Genomic DNA, 11283 nt, shown 5'->3' on the forward strand with positions numbered 1-11283 from the left:
TTTGTAAAGTAAAACTATTGTGAACGCAAGCATTATACATAGTAAGTGTTTAATATAGCATTTGTCAGTAATTGGTTAAACAGCTAGGACCTGTTCACTCTTGACACCCCAGGTGCTGTGTATGTTGCACTATAGTGCTGAATCGGGTACATTTTTCTATTTTTTTCTACAGCACCCTCAGTGCATGAACAACTATAGCAAGAGTAGAAAATGTGATCATTGCCTTTTAGTCTAGACTTCATTTTATGTGTTTTGAGTGGGAGAAACGCCGTCTTTCGCCATTTTATGTGTTTTGAGTGGAAGACACGCCATCTTTTGCCATTTTATATGTTTTGAGTGGGAGACACGCCGTCTTTCGCCATTTTATGTGTTTTGAGTGGGAGACACAACGTCTTTCGCCATTTTATATGTTTTGAGTGGGAGACACGCCGTCTTTCGCCATTTTAAGTATTTTGAGTGGGAGACACGCCGTCTTTCGGAGCAGCATTGTAGGATGGCCACACCAGTGTGGCAACTTGCTGAACACCACCTCGGTGCCATCCGGATCTCGGCGCGTTGTGCTGCCTTCGGCCTATTCGCACATCGATCCGCTACTGACGCCGCCTCATGGGCCAACGAGTTTTGTATGCTTTGTATAACCCAAAGACGCATAGCAGGTCATGTGACTTGTTTATAAAACTTTTCATTGGTTCATTTTACTTTTGGTTTCCTAATGATGGAAGGCTTGATCATATGACCTAAAAATGACACTTTTCATTGGATTAAAACATTTTTTTTTCCCAAACGATGAAAGACCAACCTTTTTTTTCTCACTCAGCAATCAAAAAAGCTTCCGTTAGATGACAACAGAGGGGACAGGCAACAAGAACCATCACTCAAAAAAGGGGAGGGCAAGTTCTTCCCTACCGGGTCACGTTGGGGCTCCACCGGAACTCATCGTATTGATAGTCTACAGTGTTTCTGGATGTTTCAGACTGAAGCTGGCGTCAGCATGAGAGCACCTCCATCTCGTAGCTCCGTCGTGGCCAATTCCGCAAGTAATCATGGCAGCCGCTCCCCACCGGAAGCCTGCGGGAGTCGGGGCCCCCAAGACTTTTGTAGAATCTTCAAGGCTGAACGGACGCTTTCGAGAATGGGGCCCAAGCCCTAGCAGACAAGCGTCCGAGTTCCAAGGTGTCCCAGGGCCATTTTAGTGGACCACGCCCAAATCCGAAGAGCCGGCCGTCATTTTAAGAGTCCTGTGGCAGCCGCCTATCACTGCACCGCAAGAGTGGAAGCAACTCAACTACATGGTGAGCGAGACGCTGTAGCTGCAAGAGTGGGCGGTAAACAGCTGAATGGCGGAAGAGGCACAGTGTAGTAAAAGCGGGCGGAATGGCAACTGAAACGGTAAAGGGGCGCCCCACTACAGCAGACGAGCCTCCACCTGGGGAGGCCCATTCACACCACCTTTCCCCCCCCCCGGGGGCGCCCCATGCCGTTTTTCGGAACAGCATTGTAGGATACCAAAACCAGTGCGGCAACTTACTGGACATGACCTGGGTGCCGTCCAGATCTCAACGCGTTCTGCTGCCTTGGGACTATTCGCACAACAGACCGCTATTGACGAGACATAATGCAGCAAAAGCGGGCGGAAAACCGCTGAATGGCAAGTGAAACGCTAGAACAACGCTAGAATAACATCTGGAATAATTGTCGCACAGAAGAACAACACACAAAACTCTGTAGTGTCCGAGGAAAGTAAAACAGAGAAGGTCACTGTAGTTTCAGACACACTTAACACTAATAACTTAACAAAGATATCGTCTGTCTATGAAGCAGCTGTCATGTTCACAGAATTGACAAAGAAGTGTGCAGACACCAATGCTATTAAGAAACACAAGGAAATCCCTAAAGCATCTGCATTCTCGGAAGAGGTTGACACAGATGACATCTTAAGGAACAAAGAAAGACAAATTAAGGATGAGGAAGTTGTCAATTTAGTTTTTTCAATAATGGAAAATATGCAGTCATTGACTATGAAGGATGTCCAGTGAAGCAGAAAAAAGGCCATTTGATTAATCATCGAAAATTGAGTAATTGCGTAATTTGGGCATTAAAGTTATATTATTGGAAGTAGATGGTTATAGTTCTGCTTAATTTCCATTCAGAGTGTCCTACACAGCACCACTCTAGGTAAACACTACTTTATGTAAAACATGGGACATAGCACTCATTGGAATGTTTGTGATCTTTCCTGTTAAGTTGCATCATAAGTTATTTTAACCATTCCATATAAAGTCATGCATAAAAATGAATACACAGACACAAATAACATGTGTATCCAAAAACAAAATACAGATTTCGGCCTTATTTATTGCCTCTAGTTTTCAAAGGCAAATTTCTGTGGAAAACATGCACATTAAGGATTGCCTTTCCTTAAACCTTTTGTTTTTTTTTAAAAATTGGAAGAAACAAAAAGTCTTCCCTTCCATAAATAACCCAAGACTTTTATTTTGTTATGGCAAGGAAACGAAATAGAGAATAAACTATAGTTGGTCACCATGGGGTTTAAAAAAGGGATGGTTCTTCACCAGATTAGATATTTACCCAGACCCTCATTCTCCAATGTGATGAACTAGGCTAAAATTCTTCTGGTGCCTGCACCCTGTCACAGAATATCACCCCAAAACATGAATGCGTCCAAACACCAGATTGAGTTGAACCCCACAGTAAGCCTTATTTCTTCAGGGCCTCAAAATTTCTTTTGCTTTGCTCATGGAAATTGTGGGATATAGGACAGATAAGGTGTCACCATTAAGAAAGGGTAGTATTTAAATTTGCATATCAATTATGTTTAACCTTTTAAAAATATGATATGCTAGCTTGAACTTATGCTTTACATTTGAAGCCGAATTCAACAGCTAAAGTAAGTAGGTTTTCGTAGTTGTAACTTTAAAGGGTGATGTAGCAAACTGTAAAGATTTTCTAAAACAGTGGAGCGTATTTAGTTTTTTAATGTACATGTTTTTGAAACTATTACACAAATGAAACATTTGTGAGTTTTAAATTTCCGGAGAAGTATAATTTACCAATAGTTTTCTCTGTAGATGTTTTTCCATTAACAAACCCAGTTCCATCACCCGCCCAGGATATCACTACTGTTCCCCATGTCATAAAACCTTAGGATGTTCAATAACTGAAACAGCTAATATGGGTTTACTTACAGGGGACATCTTTTGTTCTGTTTTGAAAAGTAAAACTATTGTGAACGCAAGTATTATACATAATAAGTGTTTAATATAGCATTTGTCAGTCATTGGTAAAGCAGCTAGGACCTGTTCACTCTTGACACCCCAGGTGCTGTGTATGTTGCACTATAATGCTGCATCGGGAATATGGACAACCCTATTGATGTCGATTTTTCATTATTGATTATTGATTATTGTAAGGAAATAGCGACTCCCCCCTTTAGCAGATTAGCTAAATCTTTGCGTATACTGACCATTGTTCCTTCTGTTTTAATAAAAAATGTTTTAAGGTGTTTACTGTTTTTGTTGCGATGTATATATTTATAAGTTATTAAAGTGTTATAATCCTACTACTTTTGTTGGAGTGCTATTTATTATAAATGTGACACATAATTGTGAAGACTTTGATGTACAAAAATGCAGCCCTGGAATCTTCCTTTTCAGGCTCGGTCCCACACACCCTCACAGTGAAAATCCCCTCCCCAATCACAATACAGGGTGGTTATCAGATTGTAGGAACGCGTGTAGTGTGACGGATCTCATCGGGTGGGGGCCTTGATCTACTGTAACTCCTTTGAAGAGGGGTGATTCTTTACAGTTGAGGCCATAAACTACATCCGCAGGCCTACGTGATAGCCTGGGACTGGCCTGGACAATCGGACACAGAGGAAGAGGAGTGTCAGAGGGTGCGGTAGTGAATAGGGTGAAAGGGAGGTGTCGGACGGGCACAGGGTGTGATTCTCATGGAAGAGCAGTGCAAATGAGGGGAGGTTTATGGCCCATGCATAAGACAGAGAGCGGGGGTGACCAGTGCGTGGAGGAGATGCTTGCGAGGGTGCAGAGCCATGCTGAGGATCGGCGGCGTGCAGAGAGTGGGTCTGATCAAAGCATCTAAAATGGCTGCCGTGCACGACAAAAATGTGGCATTAGAAAAAAAGCAAGATGGCGCACACAATGTTTATCAATACGGATTAATTTATAACAATTATTTTTATCAATATATTTACTCGCAGTGTCAAAATGGGGGTCAACACTTCCTGATTTCCTTCGAATCGAACGTCAACAGACGTCATGCGGCAAAAAAAAAAAAAAAACGCTCACGCGCAGCCGCTGGAAGACAAGTATCAACATATATGAGCCTCCTCCACCACCCTCAGAAAACATAGGGGGTCAGCATACGTCTCCCGTACCCCCTTATACCCAATACTCACATTGCTTTTCCTCCATCTTGTAATTTAATAAAATCGAAACACAAAATGGCGAATTCCCGTTTCGCTACCAGTTTGCGACCCGGTTCGCGAACCGAGAAGCGCTTCTACCGCTAAAAATCTATTTTTTTTATTTGCCCCACTGGACCCTTTATTAACCCCAACATCATTCCTAGGTGGTCAAAAGGAGTCTACCTTGCCCCCTTTCATTAAATTCCCCCTTCGTTTTTCTCCTCCTCTTGTCTCTCGATCCTACCGAGAGACAAGATGGTGGCCGCACCGGACTGTTTAGAATGTTGACAGACACCGGAGAGCCAATCAGCTTCGCTTCGCAAAGCTCCGTTACGCGAAAAGTACGCGATCTGGAGCGCTATCCGGGACGCTGTCACAGATATATATATTTTTTAAAATGTTAATTTCTCAAAATCCACTGGAGCACATATATTGAGACCCAGCAAAGGCACATCGGGCTAACAGTCCCTACAATTTTGCCAAGTTTCGTGTAAATCCATTCAGCCGTTCGAGCTAAAAGTGAGGCCAAAAGCCCTATGGAAAAATGAATGGGAAAAACGTGTTTTGGGACCCCCCTTTTTTCTCGGCCCCCCCCTTGACAAACCCCCCCCAAAATTTTTAGGGGCTGCTCAGAAACAAAATGTGCCATTTTCCTGAAAATTTCAGCCGATTCCGTCCACAAACGCCAAAGTTATTAGACATAGAATTTTCAAAAGTTCCATAGAGAAATAATCCTAACTATATATACCTACTGGCTATCACCAGTAGGTAATATCTATCTATATATCTATATCGATGTAGCAGAAACGCCTGTTTTCATACTCAATACTTTCATAAACTGAATTTAGATTTTTGCAGTATACTACCTAATTTGTTTTATTTTTGTTCTGCATTGTTCACAGTGTGTGCTTCGCCGTACTTAAGAATTCAGCTAATATGTGTTGCAGTTGTGTATTTTACAATGTCGCCTTTTTTACATGCACCACTATGCTACAATAATTTCTGCAACACCCTAATACCTTTCCACTTTTAAGTCAACAGACCTATAGGGTGCTGCTTGTAAGCAACCAAAACATGCATAAAACGTTTCAGCCCCTAGACAATTCCTCAAAAGAACCCCCTTATTTCGCATGGAGGGCGGAGTCAAACTAAATGTGTAATTGATGGTTCTCAGTTACAAAGGTGCTTTAATCACAAATAGAACTATTGTCCTCATGTTAGCTTTCATTCAGAATATTCCCTTTCCCTAGAACTGAAACTAGGTACTAGTTGCTTTGTGGGTCAGGCTAAAAACATCTTCAGCTGAAGGGGATCATTTGATGAACAAAACATTTATATACAGACTGGGCATTTTGGTAAACTCCTTTGAACTATTTGATGCTTTATATCAACAACTCCTTCATCCCATTGCTCTATTAAAATATGGATGGGAGGCTTCCAACAATAACATACGTAGTTTCTCCACTTTGTGAACATTTATTTGCACAATAACTGATGGTGATTATTACATTTTAGAACATTGGAATGTTGGGAGCTCCATTGCAGACAATGGAGTGCTCCCTGCTTCTACAGGCAGGTAAAGGCCCGCAAAGCAACATTCCAATGTTCTACAAAGGCTTCTCGAAGCTCGAGGGGATTTATATCCCCTCGAGCTTCGAGAACCCTGTGTTTAATTTGTTAGAACATTCTGCCCTCTAGTAGCAGAATGTTCTAATAGCCTTATAGCCCTTCGTAGCAGGGCTATACCGGCAATTAAAGTCCCACTGTCTTGTTAAAGTCCCTCGCCTTTGGCTCGGGCCTTTCAAGATTCAGCGGGCCTTTAATAGCCGGTATAGCCCGCTACGGCGGGCTATAAGGCTATAATACTGCATGGCTTTGCTGGTTGTTTGCTTGACTATTCTTTGGCAATTGAATACTTATCAGAACATTGGAATGTTGGTAGCTCCATTGAAAACAATGAAGTGCTCCGGGCTTATAATAGCTGCTATAAGCCAGGAGCTCCAACATTCCAATGTTTCTTTGTTCACAGCTCTGGCTGTGAACAAAGGCTTCGAGGAGCCTGAGGGGATGTCAATCTCCTCGCACTCCCGGAAGGCTTTTTTTTATTTGTTAGAACATTCTGCCCTCTAGTGGCAGAATGTTCTAAATGCCTTATAGCCCTTCGTCGAAGGGCTATACCGGCTTTTAAAGTCCCTCTGCTTTGTTAAAGTCCCTTGCCTTCGGTTCGGGCATTTAACGATGCAGCAGGCGTTTAATAGCCGTATAACCCGCTACGGCGGGCTATAATAGAACTTTGGAATTTTTAGAGCTCCATTGAAGACAATGGAGTAGCTCTGGGCGTGTAACGGCTAGTATAAGCAGGAATCTCCAGAATTCTATTGTTTGTCTTCAAGTTTTCCCCTTTTTAATTCTGAACATTCTCCCCATAGAGGGTGGAATGCTCTAATAGCCTTATAGCCCTTCTACCTAGAGTTATACCAAATATTAAAGATCCTCACCCTCATTATATGCTCAAGCCCTTGCCTGCAGCTTGGGCATTCAATTCGGGTTTAGGACCTTCAACGTCAGGCATAGCCCTCAGCAGTGGGCTATAAGGCTATAATAATGTCTGCATGAATGTCTTTATGATTCCATTCAGTCAGTCGATAAATCTTTATTCAGCTTAAGTAGCAGCAAAAGAAAGCAGTGATAATAATAAATATACCAATGAAACCAACCACAACAAATTACAGTAAAAAAAAGCCTATCGGGTTCAAAATCAACAACATCCAGTTACAGCATACAATAAATAGATGTACAATAATATTACATACATCATTTAAAAGATAACATTCAATGGGTCGGTTGAATAAGCATCACTTGACAACATATATGGGCTGGACTCACATTTAAAAAGTCATAAGGAGAATTATTATCCATTTCATTTCCTGAATTAAAGTGTTTTTCTAATAATGCTAAAGCAGCTAGGCAAACCAACCTGGATTTCCAAGTCAGTTAGGAAGTATATCCTGATTAAAAATAATTTGATATCAGCTAAAAGCACCATTAAAATGTAGAATTTTTTTCACATGGCCAGATATAAATAATAACTAAAATAAAAGATTCATAAGATTCCAAGGACCTAAAATTCCTTACATGCAGTAATTAAATTAGAACCATCTAGCAACTCTTACTCATAGCGTTTTCCAATAGCCATGGAAACCTTTATGAAATTGGCTACAGCAGTGCAAATATCAGGGGTAGCCAAAGTATGCAATAATTTAAAACCCTCAATATGTGTACAGGGGCAAATTTTCTTCAACAGTGGGACTAAAAATGTACTTCTTGCCATTTTATATAGAGTACGGAATAAAATTAAGTGCTTGGCGCTTTGACAAGGTATAAGTACATCCACCTACCATCTCTAGTATGAGAATGCTATCAAAAAGTACACAGTACATAAACGGAATCTAGTTATATAGAATCCAATCGGCAAATTAGTGGTAAATGTTAAATAATATTGCAGTGGGACAGGGGACATCTGCCATGAGGTTAGCTCAACTTGTTCAGAATAACATGCATTTCCCCTAGCATAAAATGCCTCATTAATAATAGCTTTGGCATTCAATGGAATGCATTTAGGGTTATCTAAAAATGACCGCAAACCTATTTCATGATATTTATTCTTCAAGAAGCGAAACCACAGTATATTGGTCACTTTTTGACAATCTATAATTATCTCTCAATTGAACATTAGTTCTTCAGCTAGCCAAATTTTAGCCCATAGAAATAGGGGAGCGCAAGATATACGATCTTTTATATACTCTAGTCCCAGTTCCTTGTGGCATACAAGGGTGGGGGCACAATTTGGTGTCATCAAAATCCTGCAGATAAATCTAGAGGCAAATCCCTGGTAAAATCCTCCACTCTCTTCCGATGGTGGCTAAAGATGCCAGTAAAATGGGCTACCCAAACATCTCACAGGATTAAGGAATTCATCTGCCTAATTTGTTCAGTAAATATTGGGTGACTAATGATTTCCCAAATTTATTTTGTGTCTCTTAGGGCTCCTGCTCTCCAGATATTCGCATGCTGAGCTTCTCAATTCTTCTCTTCTTCCCTCAATTATATTTCTATACATATATCTTGTGGCTTTAACTAGATCTTTACTCCAGATAATAGTGTGAAAGCCCATGTTAAATCCTTGTGGGCCCTGGAACAGTCAGAGTTGAACCACCACACCTCCTGAGCTTCCCTATGGTGAGAGCACCTCATCAGCCTCTTGGCTGCCTCGGAGCACAGTGACCCAAACTACCGGACAACATCCTCTGGGAAGGAGTCTGGTTGCAAACATGCCAATATTAACCACATCGCTGCTACACATTTTCCCCTCCTGTGCTGATTTATGGAAAACTCCACTGTTCATGACGAGCTCAACTCGTCATCAGCACAGCTCCACTGTGCCTCATGACGAGCTGAGCTCGTCATGAGCATGGAAGAGGTTAAATGGCGATTTCCTCTGATGATATCTTCCTCAAATTTAAGGGGATTGATCTTACCCAATTTTAACCCAACTCCGATATTCGGATGGTAAAGAACTAGGCGATCACCACCCTCCCCGCCTGGATCTTTCAGTTGAGTGAGATGATGAGAGGGTTATGATCACTCATGCAATGGGGTTCCACCCTAAAATCATGAACAAGTATAAGGAAATTTCTAGATATTAACATAAAATCAATAGAGCTGGAACTGCCACAGCCAGTAGAAGAGGGAGACTGGGATGAGAAGTTCCTGGCCACATTGTGTCCAAATCCTAAGTCATTACCTACAAGAATAGTATTTAATGCTTCTCCTGGGGTGAATGAACAAAGTGAGGCTGGGGCTGACCTTCAGTGTCTTCCAGCCCACACACCCGTTTGATGCCATGTTTATAGGTTGTACAATTAGAATCCCCTCCCCAGATGATGCATAGCAGCTGACACTTCCCGGTGACTAGCATGATTTCATTCTGTAGAGCCTCAATAGCCTGAAAATTATTTTTATCAAATATGTTATGATACCAGGAGTACTTTGACCTTAGTTAAATTAATAATGAATTGATACCAGGGAGATGAACTTAGACAGTTGACTTTAATACATCCATATTTTACTGATATCTATACTGTGATTTCACCCTTCGTCGCCCGCTGAAGCTGAAGGTAATGCAGGGACACAAAAGGAGTGGTAACCATCTGGGAAATAGCATCTCTAGACCAGATATCCTGAAGGCAAATGATGTCAAAGCCTCAGGTATACCCTAGCCAGTCCTCTTTCATTATCTTGGAGTTGATTCCTGTAATTTTCCATGAAACGATTTTAAAGGGAGGGGTAGGTTTTTGTAGGTTTACTGTATCCCTAACTATCTTAGTCTGTGCATTGGGTATGGCACACACTAGAGGGACAAGCCTTGCATCCACAGATTCTACGTCATCGTTGACACTCTATTGGCTATTACATACCTGAGCCACATCCCCTTCCTCAGCTACCGCTCTAGAAAAGTCTTGCAGTCAATCGATTTCAGTAAGACCTGAGAGCATTTCAATGTGATTTCTGTGGATGAATGATAGCTGCTGTGGGCAGACATAATTTCTTAAATGTAGGGTGGGTAGCCCTTGACTCTTGGTGTTAACACTATATGGTGGATAAAAGAAGCCCAACGGGTAAACCCTTATGGGGTTGTTCTCATGTGGTATGCCATTAAGGCGTATCAAAAGGAAATGCACATACCCATGGTCCCTAACATTAAGTACCACACAGCCTCCTTGACCGATTTTGTGTTGCATCCCACCCAGCTCACCCACCTTGCCATGATAATATTCTCTATCAAGTTTGCCTGAGGTGATTTTACTGCAACACCAATAAGCTGATTTATTGGCAGTTTTCTTGGCCACCTGGAGGGAAATAGGGAACTCCGGTAAGTACCAGAGTGTAAGGGGTACAATCTGGTTCTAAATGTAATACATCTTTTGCCCCCTCCCCACTGAAGGGTATATTTGCTGGGCAGTTTAAAGTTTAATTGTGATGTTGATAGTTAAACCCAGGTGGCAAATCATTCTTACAGGGATTTGTGACCCCTTGCACCACATTTTGATTTCTCCTAGGGGGGTACTATTTTCCAGGGGGACCAATCAGAAATATTTACAGAGGGGTCTTTAGGTGGAGCCTCTTGGGGAACTCCAGTTCCCCAAGAGGCGTTGTGATTCAGTGATCCGTCATATCATTGGATGAGGTCAATGTGCTACTCGGTTGGATAGCCTCAACCTTCAGTGTAACATATGTTGGTAGCTTGTTTAGTTCCAGGAGCACTCTGGAAAGCTGAGCTTCAATACAACCTAGACGATCCACAATGGGGGCCAATGCCTCTGATTTTAACTTGCTAATTTTACTTATAGGAATATCTGCCCCATCCCATGTGTCCCCTCTGCCCAAACCCCTTCTAGGCCTGCTAGCTGTTGCAAAATCTAACCTAGTTTTTTTGTTCATAGGCAAATGATCCTTTGGTTTATATTCAGAACCCACCACCTCTGTTCTCTTCCTCTTCCCCCTATTACATGTGAAGGACTACTCTCCTCCAAAATGAGGTTAAGGTCACTCATGTTTTGCTTAAATTTTATAGGGACATCCTCATTACACTTGATTGTCACAACAGGTGAGAGCGGTACTGAAGTCCTCTGATTAGTATCCATGCCAATAAGATCTATGTTAGGATCTACAGGGGTTAATGGTGATAGAGCGCCTGTAGGTGCTAATGAATGTTTTGTTTGCTCAATTTCTTTAGTAATTGATCCAACGGTTTCTTTAAGGAAAAAAATGGT

This window comes from Lissotriton vulgaris, chromosome 4_1 (assembly GCF_964263255.1).
Source record: "Lissotriton vulgaris chromosome 4_1, aLisVul1.2, whole genome shotgun sequence".
In the NCBI taxonomy this organism is placed as follows: Eukaryota; Metazoa; Chordata; class Amphibia; order Caudata; family Salamandridae; genus Lissotriton; species Lissotriton vulgaris.